At 46.1% G+C, this 9,152-nt stretch overlaps 1 long non-coding RNA gene across 2 annotated transcripts in view; it reads right to left on the bottom strand.

Annotated features, from left to right (window-relative positions):
• Positions 1-1,726: 1,726 nt before the first annotated feature.
• LOC104848237 overlaps positions 1,727-9,152 on the bottom strand; it is a 15,345-nt gene continuing 7,919 nt past the window's right edge. For both annotated transcript variants that reach the window (XR_776355.1, XR_776356.2), the window contains exon 2: positions 1,727-3,404. This is a non-coding gene — a long non-coding RNA (uncharacterized LOC104848237). The remainder of the gene's footprint in view (positions 3,405-9,152) is intronic.

Genomic DNA, 9,152 nt, shown 5'->3' with positions numbered 1-9,152 from the left:
TATGACAAGAGAGATAGGACTACATGAGATCAGCTACATAAATTGCAAAACCAGTCACAGCCTCATTGTTCTGTGACAGTATTGTTTAAATCACCATTTTCCCCATATCAAAATAGAACGGAAACAAAAGGAGACCACTAAAAAGTGTGGAAAAGAAATCTCCAGTACGCCAATAAAGGTGGGGAGCTGGGGACGTGGGGATGGGAATCTTTTTGAGGAGACGCCACTGCCTTGGGACCATGGACAGCGGCCAGCGAGGCTCAGGGACTCCCCGAGAAACTTACTCAAAACTGTATCTGTGACAAAGGAAATAGGAAAGGGAACCCCAAATTTGAAGAGCTGTTGTTTGTGGGGGATGGGGGCAGGAGAAAAGCTTCTAGAAGGGAATGGATCTTATCTGGAAGGCTTGGGGTCCCACAGGGGGCTTCAGTCCCTAAGGCTCCCGGACCCCCACCTTCTAAGAGCAAGCAGCACCATCGGGAATGAGGAGGGAGAGGGCCCCTCACCTCATTATGCAGCCAGCTACCTAAGCGATGATCTCAGAGGCCTCCTTCTGCTTTACACGGACACACACACACACACACACACACACACACACCCACCCATGCACACACTGCTGTCTGCTGAAACCCGATATGAGGTCTTTTTTAAAATTTATTTCAAAGCCTCCCTCCCTCCCTCTCTCCGGCTCTCTTCACAGCCACTCTGCCGCGAAGCTAATCAAAATCAATGACTCCTTGGCAGCCGGAGGGAAGGGGAGGGGTGCCAGCACTTTGCACACTGGGGAAATCTTTTTCTAAAAAACACATACAAAAAAGATCCATCCCACTATCTCATGCAATCCAAGTAATGCAACAGGCGAGATGGTGGAGACAATATATACATATATATCATGCTTCAATTTTCTAATACAAATGTCCGTCAAGAAGTCAAATCTCATATAAAAACAAGCATTAAAAACAACCCCTTGTCAAAAATCGGGGCAGTGGAGACGTGCACTCAAATTAATGATATGCAAGAAAAGGTCAGGATTTGATAAATACATGGTTTCGAATAATACATGAGAATATGTACAGGGGACTTGGCTGTAAAGCTCCATCGGGAGGCCATGGGTACACAGTTCTCTCAGCAACGTGGCTTCATTGACATCGAAATTGCCCCAAATGCCAGCCCCAGAGTTCGGACTTTGGATCCTCAGGGGAAATGTCCTAAGCTAGAGGGCAAGTCAGGGTCCTGGGGGAGAAAAATGGGCTCCTCTGACCTTTCACCCTTTCCTTGGGTCTCCAGGGGCCAGCACGTCCCCACTCAATCTTAAAGGTACAGCCTTCAAGAGGCAGAGAATTGTAAGTGCACACAACTGTAGTAATGGGAACCCTGTCCCCAGAAAACGATCGGTAGGACTTTTGTCACTAGCTAGGAAAAGGACAAAAACACAAGCAGAGACCACTGCAGTGAGTCTGTCCTCCATAAGTCCCTGACTCAGTGGGTGCTCATCTCCTCCCCTCCTCAGCCCTTACCTGCTCACTGGTCCCTGCACACCTGCGGGAAGGCTCTAGTGATGGGCAAAAGCTTTCCTAAGAAACCAGCTTTCCTTTTTGTTTTGCTGAGTTCAGCTCAGGAGGGGTATGAAGTCCAGGGCGGGGTTGGGGGGGGTCCCCTCTCTTTCAACAGTTCTGGGTTGCATTTTTTCTCGAAAGGACTCTTTTTTTTTTTTTTTCCCCTCTCCTTTTTTCCTTTTTTTCTGAAAGGACTCTTTCGGTAAACATAAGGCATGGATTAGAAAAACAGAAGAAAGAAATCCACCTCTCAGCTTGCCCCAACCCTGACAGGTTGTACAGACTTGGGGACCTGGTGGTTTTCAGCGAAAGATCACTCCCCTTTCAGCCCCCTGTACTGTAACAACCCCTGCTTCTGCCGCTGGCTTCTTAAACGAGGGGTGTCTGCTCCCCAGCCCAGCGGGCCCTGTCCCTAGGCACTAGCTGGTGACTTGCAAAGTCAGCCTTGTAGATGGACTCTGAGCCTGCAGCCCCACACCTTGTCTCAGCTTTGAAAATGGCAGTTGCCATGTGACACTCTGCCCACCCAGAGAAATAATACCTGCTTTCCTTCAATTTTTAAAAACGAAAGCAAAAAATAGCCGTGGCTCCCTACAGAGCCTTTGCAGCCAAGTCTCAGTCCAGCACACATCTTCTTTTTAGCCCTTCTAGAAACTTCTGAAAATAGTAGCTTATGGGGAAGGGGGTCAGCCCTCTGACAGTCAGTGAGGTGTGGGTACATAGTATCTGAATGACCCGCTCCCTCTCCCAATGTCCCTTTCTTATAAATCACCCTCCAACGGAAAGTAGCCATTTCTTGGCTCTTTAACCCATAAAACCTAAGTCCTGAAATCCCCTTGGGGAGCAGAAGGAGGCCATGGGCTGGACTCCCGGGATACTTCTGCAGGAGCAGAGGAGACAGCAGCCCATCCGCCGCACTCAAGGTCAGCTTTTCATCTCCTCACCAGCCAGCCCCTCTCCTCGTCCCTCCCAGACTCCAGGGTTTGCTTCCCAGCACCTCTGGGCTTTCACCCCTGCACAGAGAAAGAGAGGAGACTCTCAAGTGGCACTTTTGCGAATCATCCCTTAAAAAAAAAAAAAAAAAGTGAAACAGCAAAATAGAGAACTCTCTCATCCCCCTGGTCTTCCAGGTCTGTCAACAGAGGACCGTGGTAGTGCCAGGAAAAACACACTAGCACCAGAAAAATTGAAAGTGAAGCACCAGAGACACCAGACTGGGAGAAGGGAGGGGGAAATCCCCATTTCTCTGGCCGTGATGATAGGATCTAGCAATCTATCTCAGTGAGGACACAGAGAGAGGCTAGGACATGTCACAAAATGGACGTACCCCAGAATGCCCCTAAAGAGTCGGCCCCAAGTCCTCACTCACTCGTTTGTTCTCTCTTGCCTTTTGCAATTTTACCTCTTAATTCCACCAGCATCTATGCCTGGGCAATTGGTAGGTGCCGAGGCTACTCCCCACCAGTCTTTGCAAATTTTCTAGGTACACAGCAGCGGGCATCTCTCTTCTGGTGCCCCAGACATTACAAAGTATCAGAGTTCACATCGCAAGGTGCAGAAAGGGAAGGGACCACGTCCTCGACAAGGCATGCACTGATACGTAATATTCATATTTTCTCTTTTTGTTGTATATATAGAGCTATATGGAAATAGCATTGGGGTGTCTGTTTCTGCAGCTGGCTTTCCCAAGGGCTTCCCCAGTCCTGTTCTGTGTTTCCACTATCTCTCCAGGTGCCGTCTTTATCTTCCAGTTCCTTCTCGAAGTGCCAACCGCGGCATTTCAAGCTCTGGGCTCCCCCTCAGGAAAACGGGAACCAGCTTTCTCCAAGGACACAGGGTTTCGCCAACCTGCAGAAATAAAGATGTGTAGTTTGGTGAGTGTGGACAGCTGCTAGGGAGACATCAGAGCTGTTGGCCTCCGAGAAGACAGCCTGGGGTTAGGGGACAGGAGCTGCTAGGTTTTCTGACTTTGGAAACATTTCCCAAAACCTAAGCTAGCGCTCCTCCCGAGCCCTTAGAAGTAGCAGCCTTCCTTGTATGGACATTTGTGTGTGAACACACACACACACACACACACACACACCCCTCGGGTTTCAGACTTGGGTATTTACACTGGCATCTTCTGAGTTTTGGTTTTTTTAAAAGAAAGAATCTAGAGCTATATTGACTTTTTGCTCCTCCAATTTAGGAACAAAGCGTTTCATCTATTCATTTCATATATTCCTATTCAAGGCAGAGTCGCAGACAGTCTGCTCCTTTAGTTTTCTCACTCACTCATATGTGCGTTCATCCCCAAGTACCATCTTAGGTGCTATGCAGCTAGTGTCTTCATTCCTGTCCTCAAAGGGCTTGGGGCCAACAGCTGCAGACAGGGAGAAACCGATCATGCAAACTGGCCGGAAAAGCAGGCGTGAGCTGGGGAAACGTGGGCTATGGGTGCCCAAGGGAACGGCAGCTCGCAAGGGAAAATGGGAGCCAGAGAAAGCTTCTCAGAGAAAGAGCCAAGTCCCTGCCGGGAACTGAAGGGTGCCGAACAACTAACTGAAATAAGATGTGCACTTCGGGCAGAGCAGGAAAAACAGCACATACCCAAGAGCGCCAAAAACTTACATCCACAAAAACTTGCATGCGCACTGCAGTATTTATTAATCATAATCAGCCAAAAGTGGAACCAACCCTGACGTTCCAGATGGTTAATGGATAGGCTGACTAAGCAATGGCGTATTATTTGGAATGAGACATTACTGATACCTGCTACAAGACAGACGAACCTTGAAAACATTATGCTAAGTGAGAGAAGCCAGACGCCAAAGGACAATTATTATATTATTCTGTTGCATACGAAATGCCCACAAGACAGTTCTTTAAGACAGGAAGTTGAATGACTGGAAGTTACTTACATATGAGGAAATGGGAAGAACTGGGAAGTGCCTGTTAATGGGTACAGAGATTGTTTTGGGAGCACGAAAATGTCCCAAAAGTAATAATGGCACAATAAATATACTAAAATACAGAATATATTACAAAATTAAAAAAAAAAACACTGACTTGTACACTTTGAAAGAATGGATTGTATGGTTACAAGTTAGAAGGGGAGATTAAAAAAACATTTCACACATTTGTCTGAAACAGGTGAAACTGGAAGCTCCCTGTGGGAGTAATACAAACTAAATAGCATAGGAGAAAGCGGGAGATCACAATATTACTTCCGGGTTGGAAAGTATCCCGGATGTTGACTGTAAGAACGGAACCACCAGCTTCCACGGCCTCTGGCCTCCTGCTGGACCTGGCCAACAGGAAAAACAAATGTAAGTAAGATCCTGGATATTTATTTCCCAGCTATCTCCCCGCTGGTTCCAGATTGGCCGCAGCACCCGCCAGACCACTACAGCCTCCCTCCCACCTCCCCTCTGTGGCCAACCCTGCAGTGCGGCACTGTCCCTTACTGCTTTCCTCAACTCTGCCTACGTCATCACCCTTGGACCCTTACTAAACTCTCCTCTGGTGACTCAGCTTAGGGCTACCCTCTGCCTCTTACTTGGACACTGACTAATAATCTGACTGCATGGAAAAAATGAGTCATGAGCACATGGTCCCCCACTATCTACACTAGGTGACAGTCACAAGGATCCAAATCAGTGACTACAAAGCTTTTCTTACTGACCTGCTGAGATAAGAGACAAAAGACAGCTGCAACATCAGTCAACTCCACTGATAAGCACACTTGATTCAGCTTATGAAGTCAACTTTTGTAACCCCTAAAACAATCTCACTTATTTGGTTTCTAGCCGCAAATCTAGAGTGAAGGTCAGCAGAATCCTGCAGCATTAGTCTGTAACAATATGCTGCCTTAAAGACAGGTGCAGAGTAGCTCAGCAGAACAGCACCTGCCTGGTCAGTGCCAGGAGGTCCTGAGTTCAATCTCTGGTACCAAAAAATAAATAGGTAAATAAATAAAGAGGGACGGTAGCCAGGCATGGTAGCACATGGCTATAAGCCCAGCATTCTGGAAGGATGAGGCAGGAGGATCACAAGTTTAAGCTCAGCCTGGGCAATTTAGCAACTTAATGAGACCATATCTCAAAAAAAAAAAAAAAAAAAGGACTGGGGTTGTAAATCAAGGTGTGAAGGCCTTGGGCTTAATCCCCAGTACTGCAAAAGAATGTTTATTGAGCACCTGCTAATCCTAATTGCTATTCAGTGTGCTGGCTGTGTGCTGAACATTCTTCTCCCTACTAGAGAAGGCCAAGTGCCAGCCCTCCACTTGCTTCCAGTCTTTTGGAGAAGACATGGCAAGCAGACACCACTACGGGAAATGACCATTGTCCCAAGGTATACTCTAGCTCAGAAGTCAGTGTGGGACTCCATTCACCAATGAAGTTTTGGTGAAAATGTGGAATTTTCATGGGGATTTCTAATTTGTGTCCATACTTGGACATAAGGCGGGATCATTGAGACTAAGGGGCCATGCAAGATGGAGGGAAGTGATGAATATGACTTACAAAACCGTGAGGGGCGAGAAACTGCATCAGAAAGTCATAGGAACCGAGGTGGTGGCAGATAAGCTGAACACATGATGAAGAAAAACTATGGCTTGGGCTAGGGATTTAGCTCAGTGGTTCCTTCACCTGTTTGGCAAGTGCAAGGTCCTCAGTTTGATCCCTGGTATAAAAAAAAAAAAAAAAGGCTTCAAGAGAGATGGGAGAAGCTGTTTTTTGGTTTTTTGTTTTTTAAAAAGCTGTGGTCGACTGCATTCACAAAAGGAATGGGATTTTCTTCCAAAGCTAGGTGAGTCCAGCAACTGATTTCACTTTTCCTACCTGTGTCATTGAACTAGCAATGAATCTAAATTAGTTAGATTTCCACTATTATAACAAAATACCTGCAATTATCAATTTAGAAAGAGAAAGGTTTCTTTTGGCTCACACATTGGGAGACTTTATTCTCATTTCTTTGGGCCCTGTGGTGAGGCAGCAGATCAAGGCCAGGAGCACAGCTGTGGTACAGCGGAGCTGCTCACTCACCTCACGGAGGACAGGAAGGAGTGAGGAAGAGGGAGGGGCTGGGTCCCTTTATCCACTTTCACTAGGCTCTGCCCCCTAAAGGTTCCACCACCTTCTCCAGTAACACCACAGGCTGGGAATGAAGCCTGTAACACTAGGGGATTTGGGGGTCATTTATCCAAACCCTAGTTCTGGAGCTGCTACTCTAGAACCCATTTCCTCCATGGTACAGATGGGGATCTGCAGTCACACAGGAGCCCCAGAAAAATCTTTGCATAGCAGGTGTGTGCCCTACTCTGTGGATGCCATACAGCCAGGCCTCCAGCCAAAGAGTGGGCTTGTGCACACCCTTCTGGAGGGATCTGGCCACAGAACTAATCACCCACAAGTATGCTCAAACATGTCCCCTCCGGTAGAAAGAATTAAGAATGTTAAGTACAGTACATGTACCTACTGCCTAAGATGAAGGCAGACATTATGTACTACAAAAGTGTCCTCATAAAAAATTTGCCATAACAAAAGAATGTCCCCTCCGGCATGATGTGTAATAACAGCAGCAATTCAGAAACAATCCATCTGTTTATCAATGGAAGACTGGATTGATAAATTACACTACACACATATTAGAAAGACACAGATGTAAATGTGATGAGAAAGAATGATGGCTTTGCTTCTTAAAGGAAAAAAGAGCAAATACCAAAAAGCATGATCCAAAATCTTTTTTTTTTCCTTTCTGGTCCTCAGTTTCCTTAGCTAGAAAAAGAAGACAGGAATAGTGCCAATTTCATAGTGGTGAATTAGGAAGACTAAAAGTATTAACATGTGCACAACACTCAGAAGCAATGAAACATAACAAGGTCTGCATTGCTTGTTATTGATTCCAGAGAAGTAGATTTAGGGATGTAGTAAAAGAGAACCTGAAATACTTTATATACTCTGATCTGCATCATTTATTTCACTTAATACATGTACATATGTAGTTTTCTTTCTTTTTTAATTTTTAAAGACGGGGTCTTGCTAGTTGCTAAATTGTCCAGGCTGAGCTCAAACTTGCAATCCTCCTGCCTCAGCCTCCCAGAGTGCTAGGATTCTAGGTATGTACCACCTTGTCCTGTTCACCCATCCTTTCTTTATTTTCTTTTCCTTTTCTTTCTTTCTCCTTCTTTCTTTCTCCTCCTTCCTTCGTGTTCTTTCTTTCCTTCTTCCCCGCCTTTTTCTTGTTTTCCTTGCTCCCTCCCTCCCTTCCTCCCTGCCTATCTCCCTTGCTTTCTTTCTTTTTTTATTTTTTTCCTCTTGCTCCTTTCTTAGCAACACATAGTAATTGAACAATGTAAAACTACTTTTGAAGCATCGACTCCACGTGCCGGGGGAGCCAGTGCTCTGCCCTGGAATGTTCCCTCACACTTGGTTCATAAGTACTTTCTCAGATGCCAACTCACATCCAAAGTTCATGCCTGGAAAGATTCAGGAAACGCCTTGGGAAAAGGTCTGCTTCCACTTTTCACCCACGACATGGATGGGGCAGGTGAGCAGAAGGAGAAACGTGAGCCTCCATGGTCCTTCCAGGTAGGAACTGTGACCTTGATCTGGACCTTAACCAAGCCGCAGCAGCAGGTGCAACAGGGGCTCTCTTCTTTCCTCAGACACCTGGGAGTTAGGACTCTTGGATTCTCTCCTAGATGGCCCCCATTTTTAATTTCAAGAAAAATGCCTGGTTTTCTCTTGTTATGTGCACAAGTAGTCATAGAGCCAGACAACATGGGAGAATATAATCATGAACGCCCCCTCATTCCACCTGAAGCCCCTCTCGCCTGCCCAGGGGCAGCTGGTGTAACCTCTGGTTATGTAGCCTCACAGAACGTGAAGTGTGACAGAAAAATACAGTGACTGTTTAAATCTTTAAAACTGAGGATAGCAAAACATACATTGCCATTAATCCCCTTTATAATATGCCCTCTCCTTTCCAAGCCACTTATCCCGTGGTCCTTATCACTTTCAGAAGCAGCTCTGGGAATCTCTTTCGTGAGCATCTTTAGTTGCGCTGTTGTGGGCTGCCTCAATGTCCTGAATCAATCCACAACGTGCACCTTTCACGGTCACGTTGACTTTGGGGAAGAGCCCAATGTCACTCCGTGCCACACCCAGTGAATAAAGGGGGCCGAGGACACACTACAGTGCTTTGAGCTGCCCATCTTCCCAATGGGTGGGACTGGGCAGCAGCATTTACAGTTTTTTTAATCACACCTCATAAGGACATTCAGGAACGAGGCCTTCCAGACCTGCTTTAGAGAGTGGCAAGAACCAGGGATGTGTTAGAAGTGATGGGGAGTATTCTGAGGGAGATTAATGGCAACATCTCTTCTACTGTAAGAAAATGTTAAAAGCTGAAGCATTCACCATATATTTTGATCAGACCGCATATTTTCTGTGCATCTACAGATTTGTTCTTTTTCTACCATTACGGGTGGATCCTGACTTACATATTTAGTCCCCTCCCCAGGGATATTTATACTGCACCCCCCATTTCTAATAGTCTAAGCAAGTTTGCAGGGAACACTCTTGTCTGAACAACTTGGCAAAAAAAAAAAAAAAT

This window comes from Fukomys damarensis, unplaced genomic scaffold, assembly GCF_012274545.1.
Source record: "Fukomys damarensis isolate Sample0158 unplaced genomic scaffold, DMR_v1.0_HiC HiC_scaffold_12, whole genome shotgun sequence".
Taxonomy (NCBI): Eukaryota; Metazoa; Chordata; class Mammalia; order Rodentia; family Bathyergidae; genus Fukomys; species Fukomys damarensis.
Note: the sequence above shows the minus strand (reverse complement) of the source record. Positions and strands in the feature narration are given on the sequence as shown.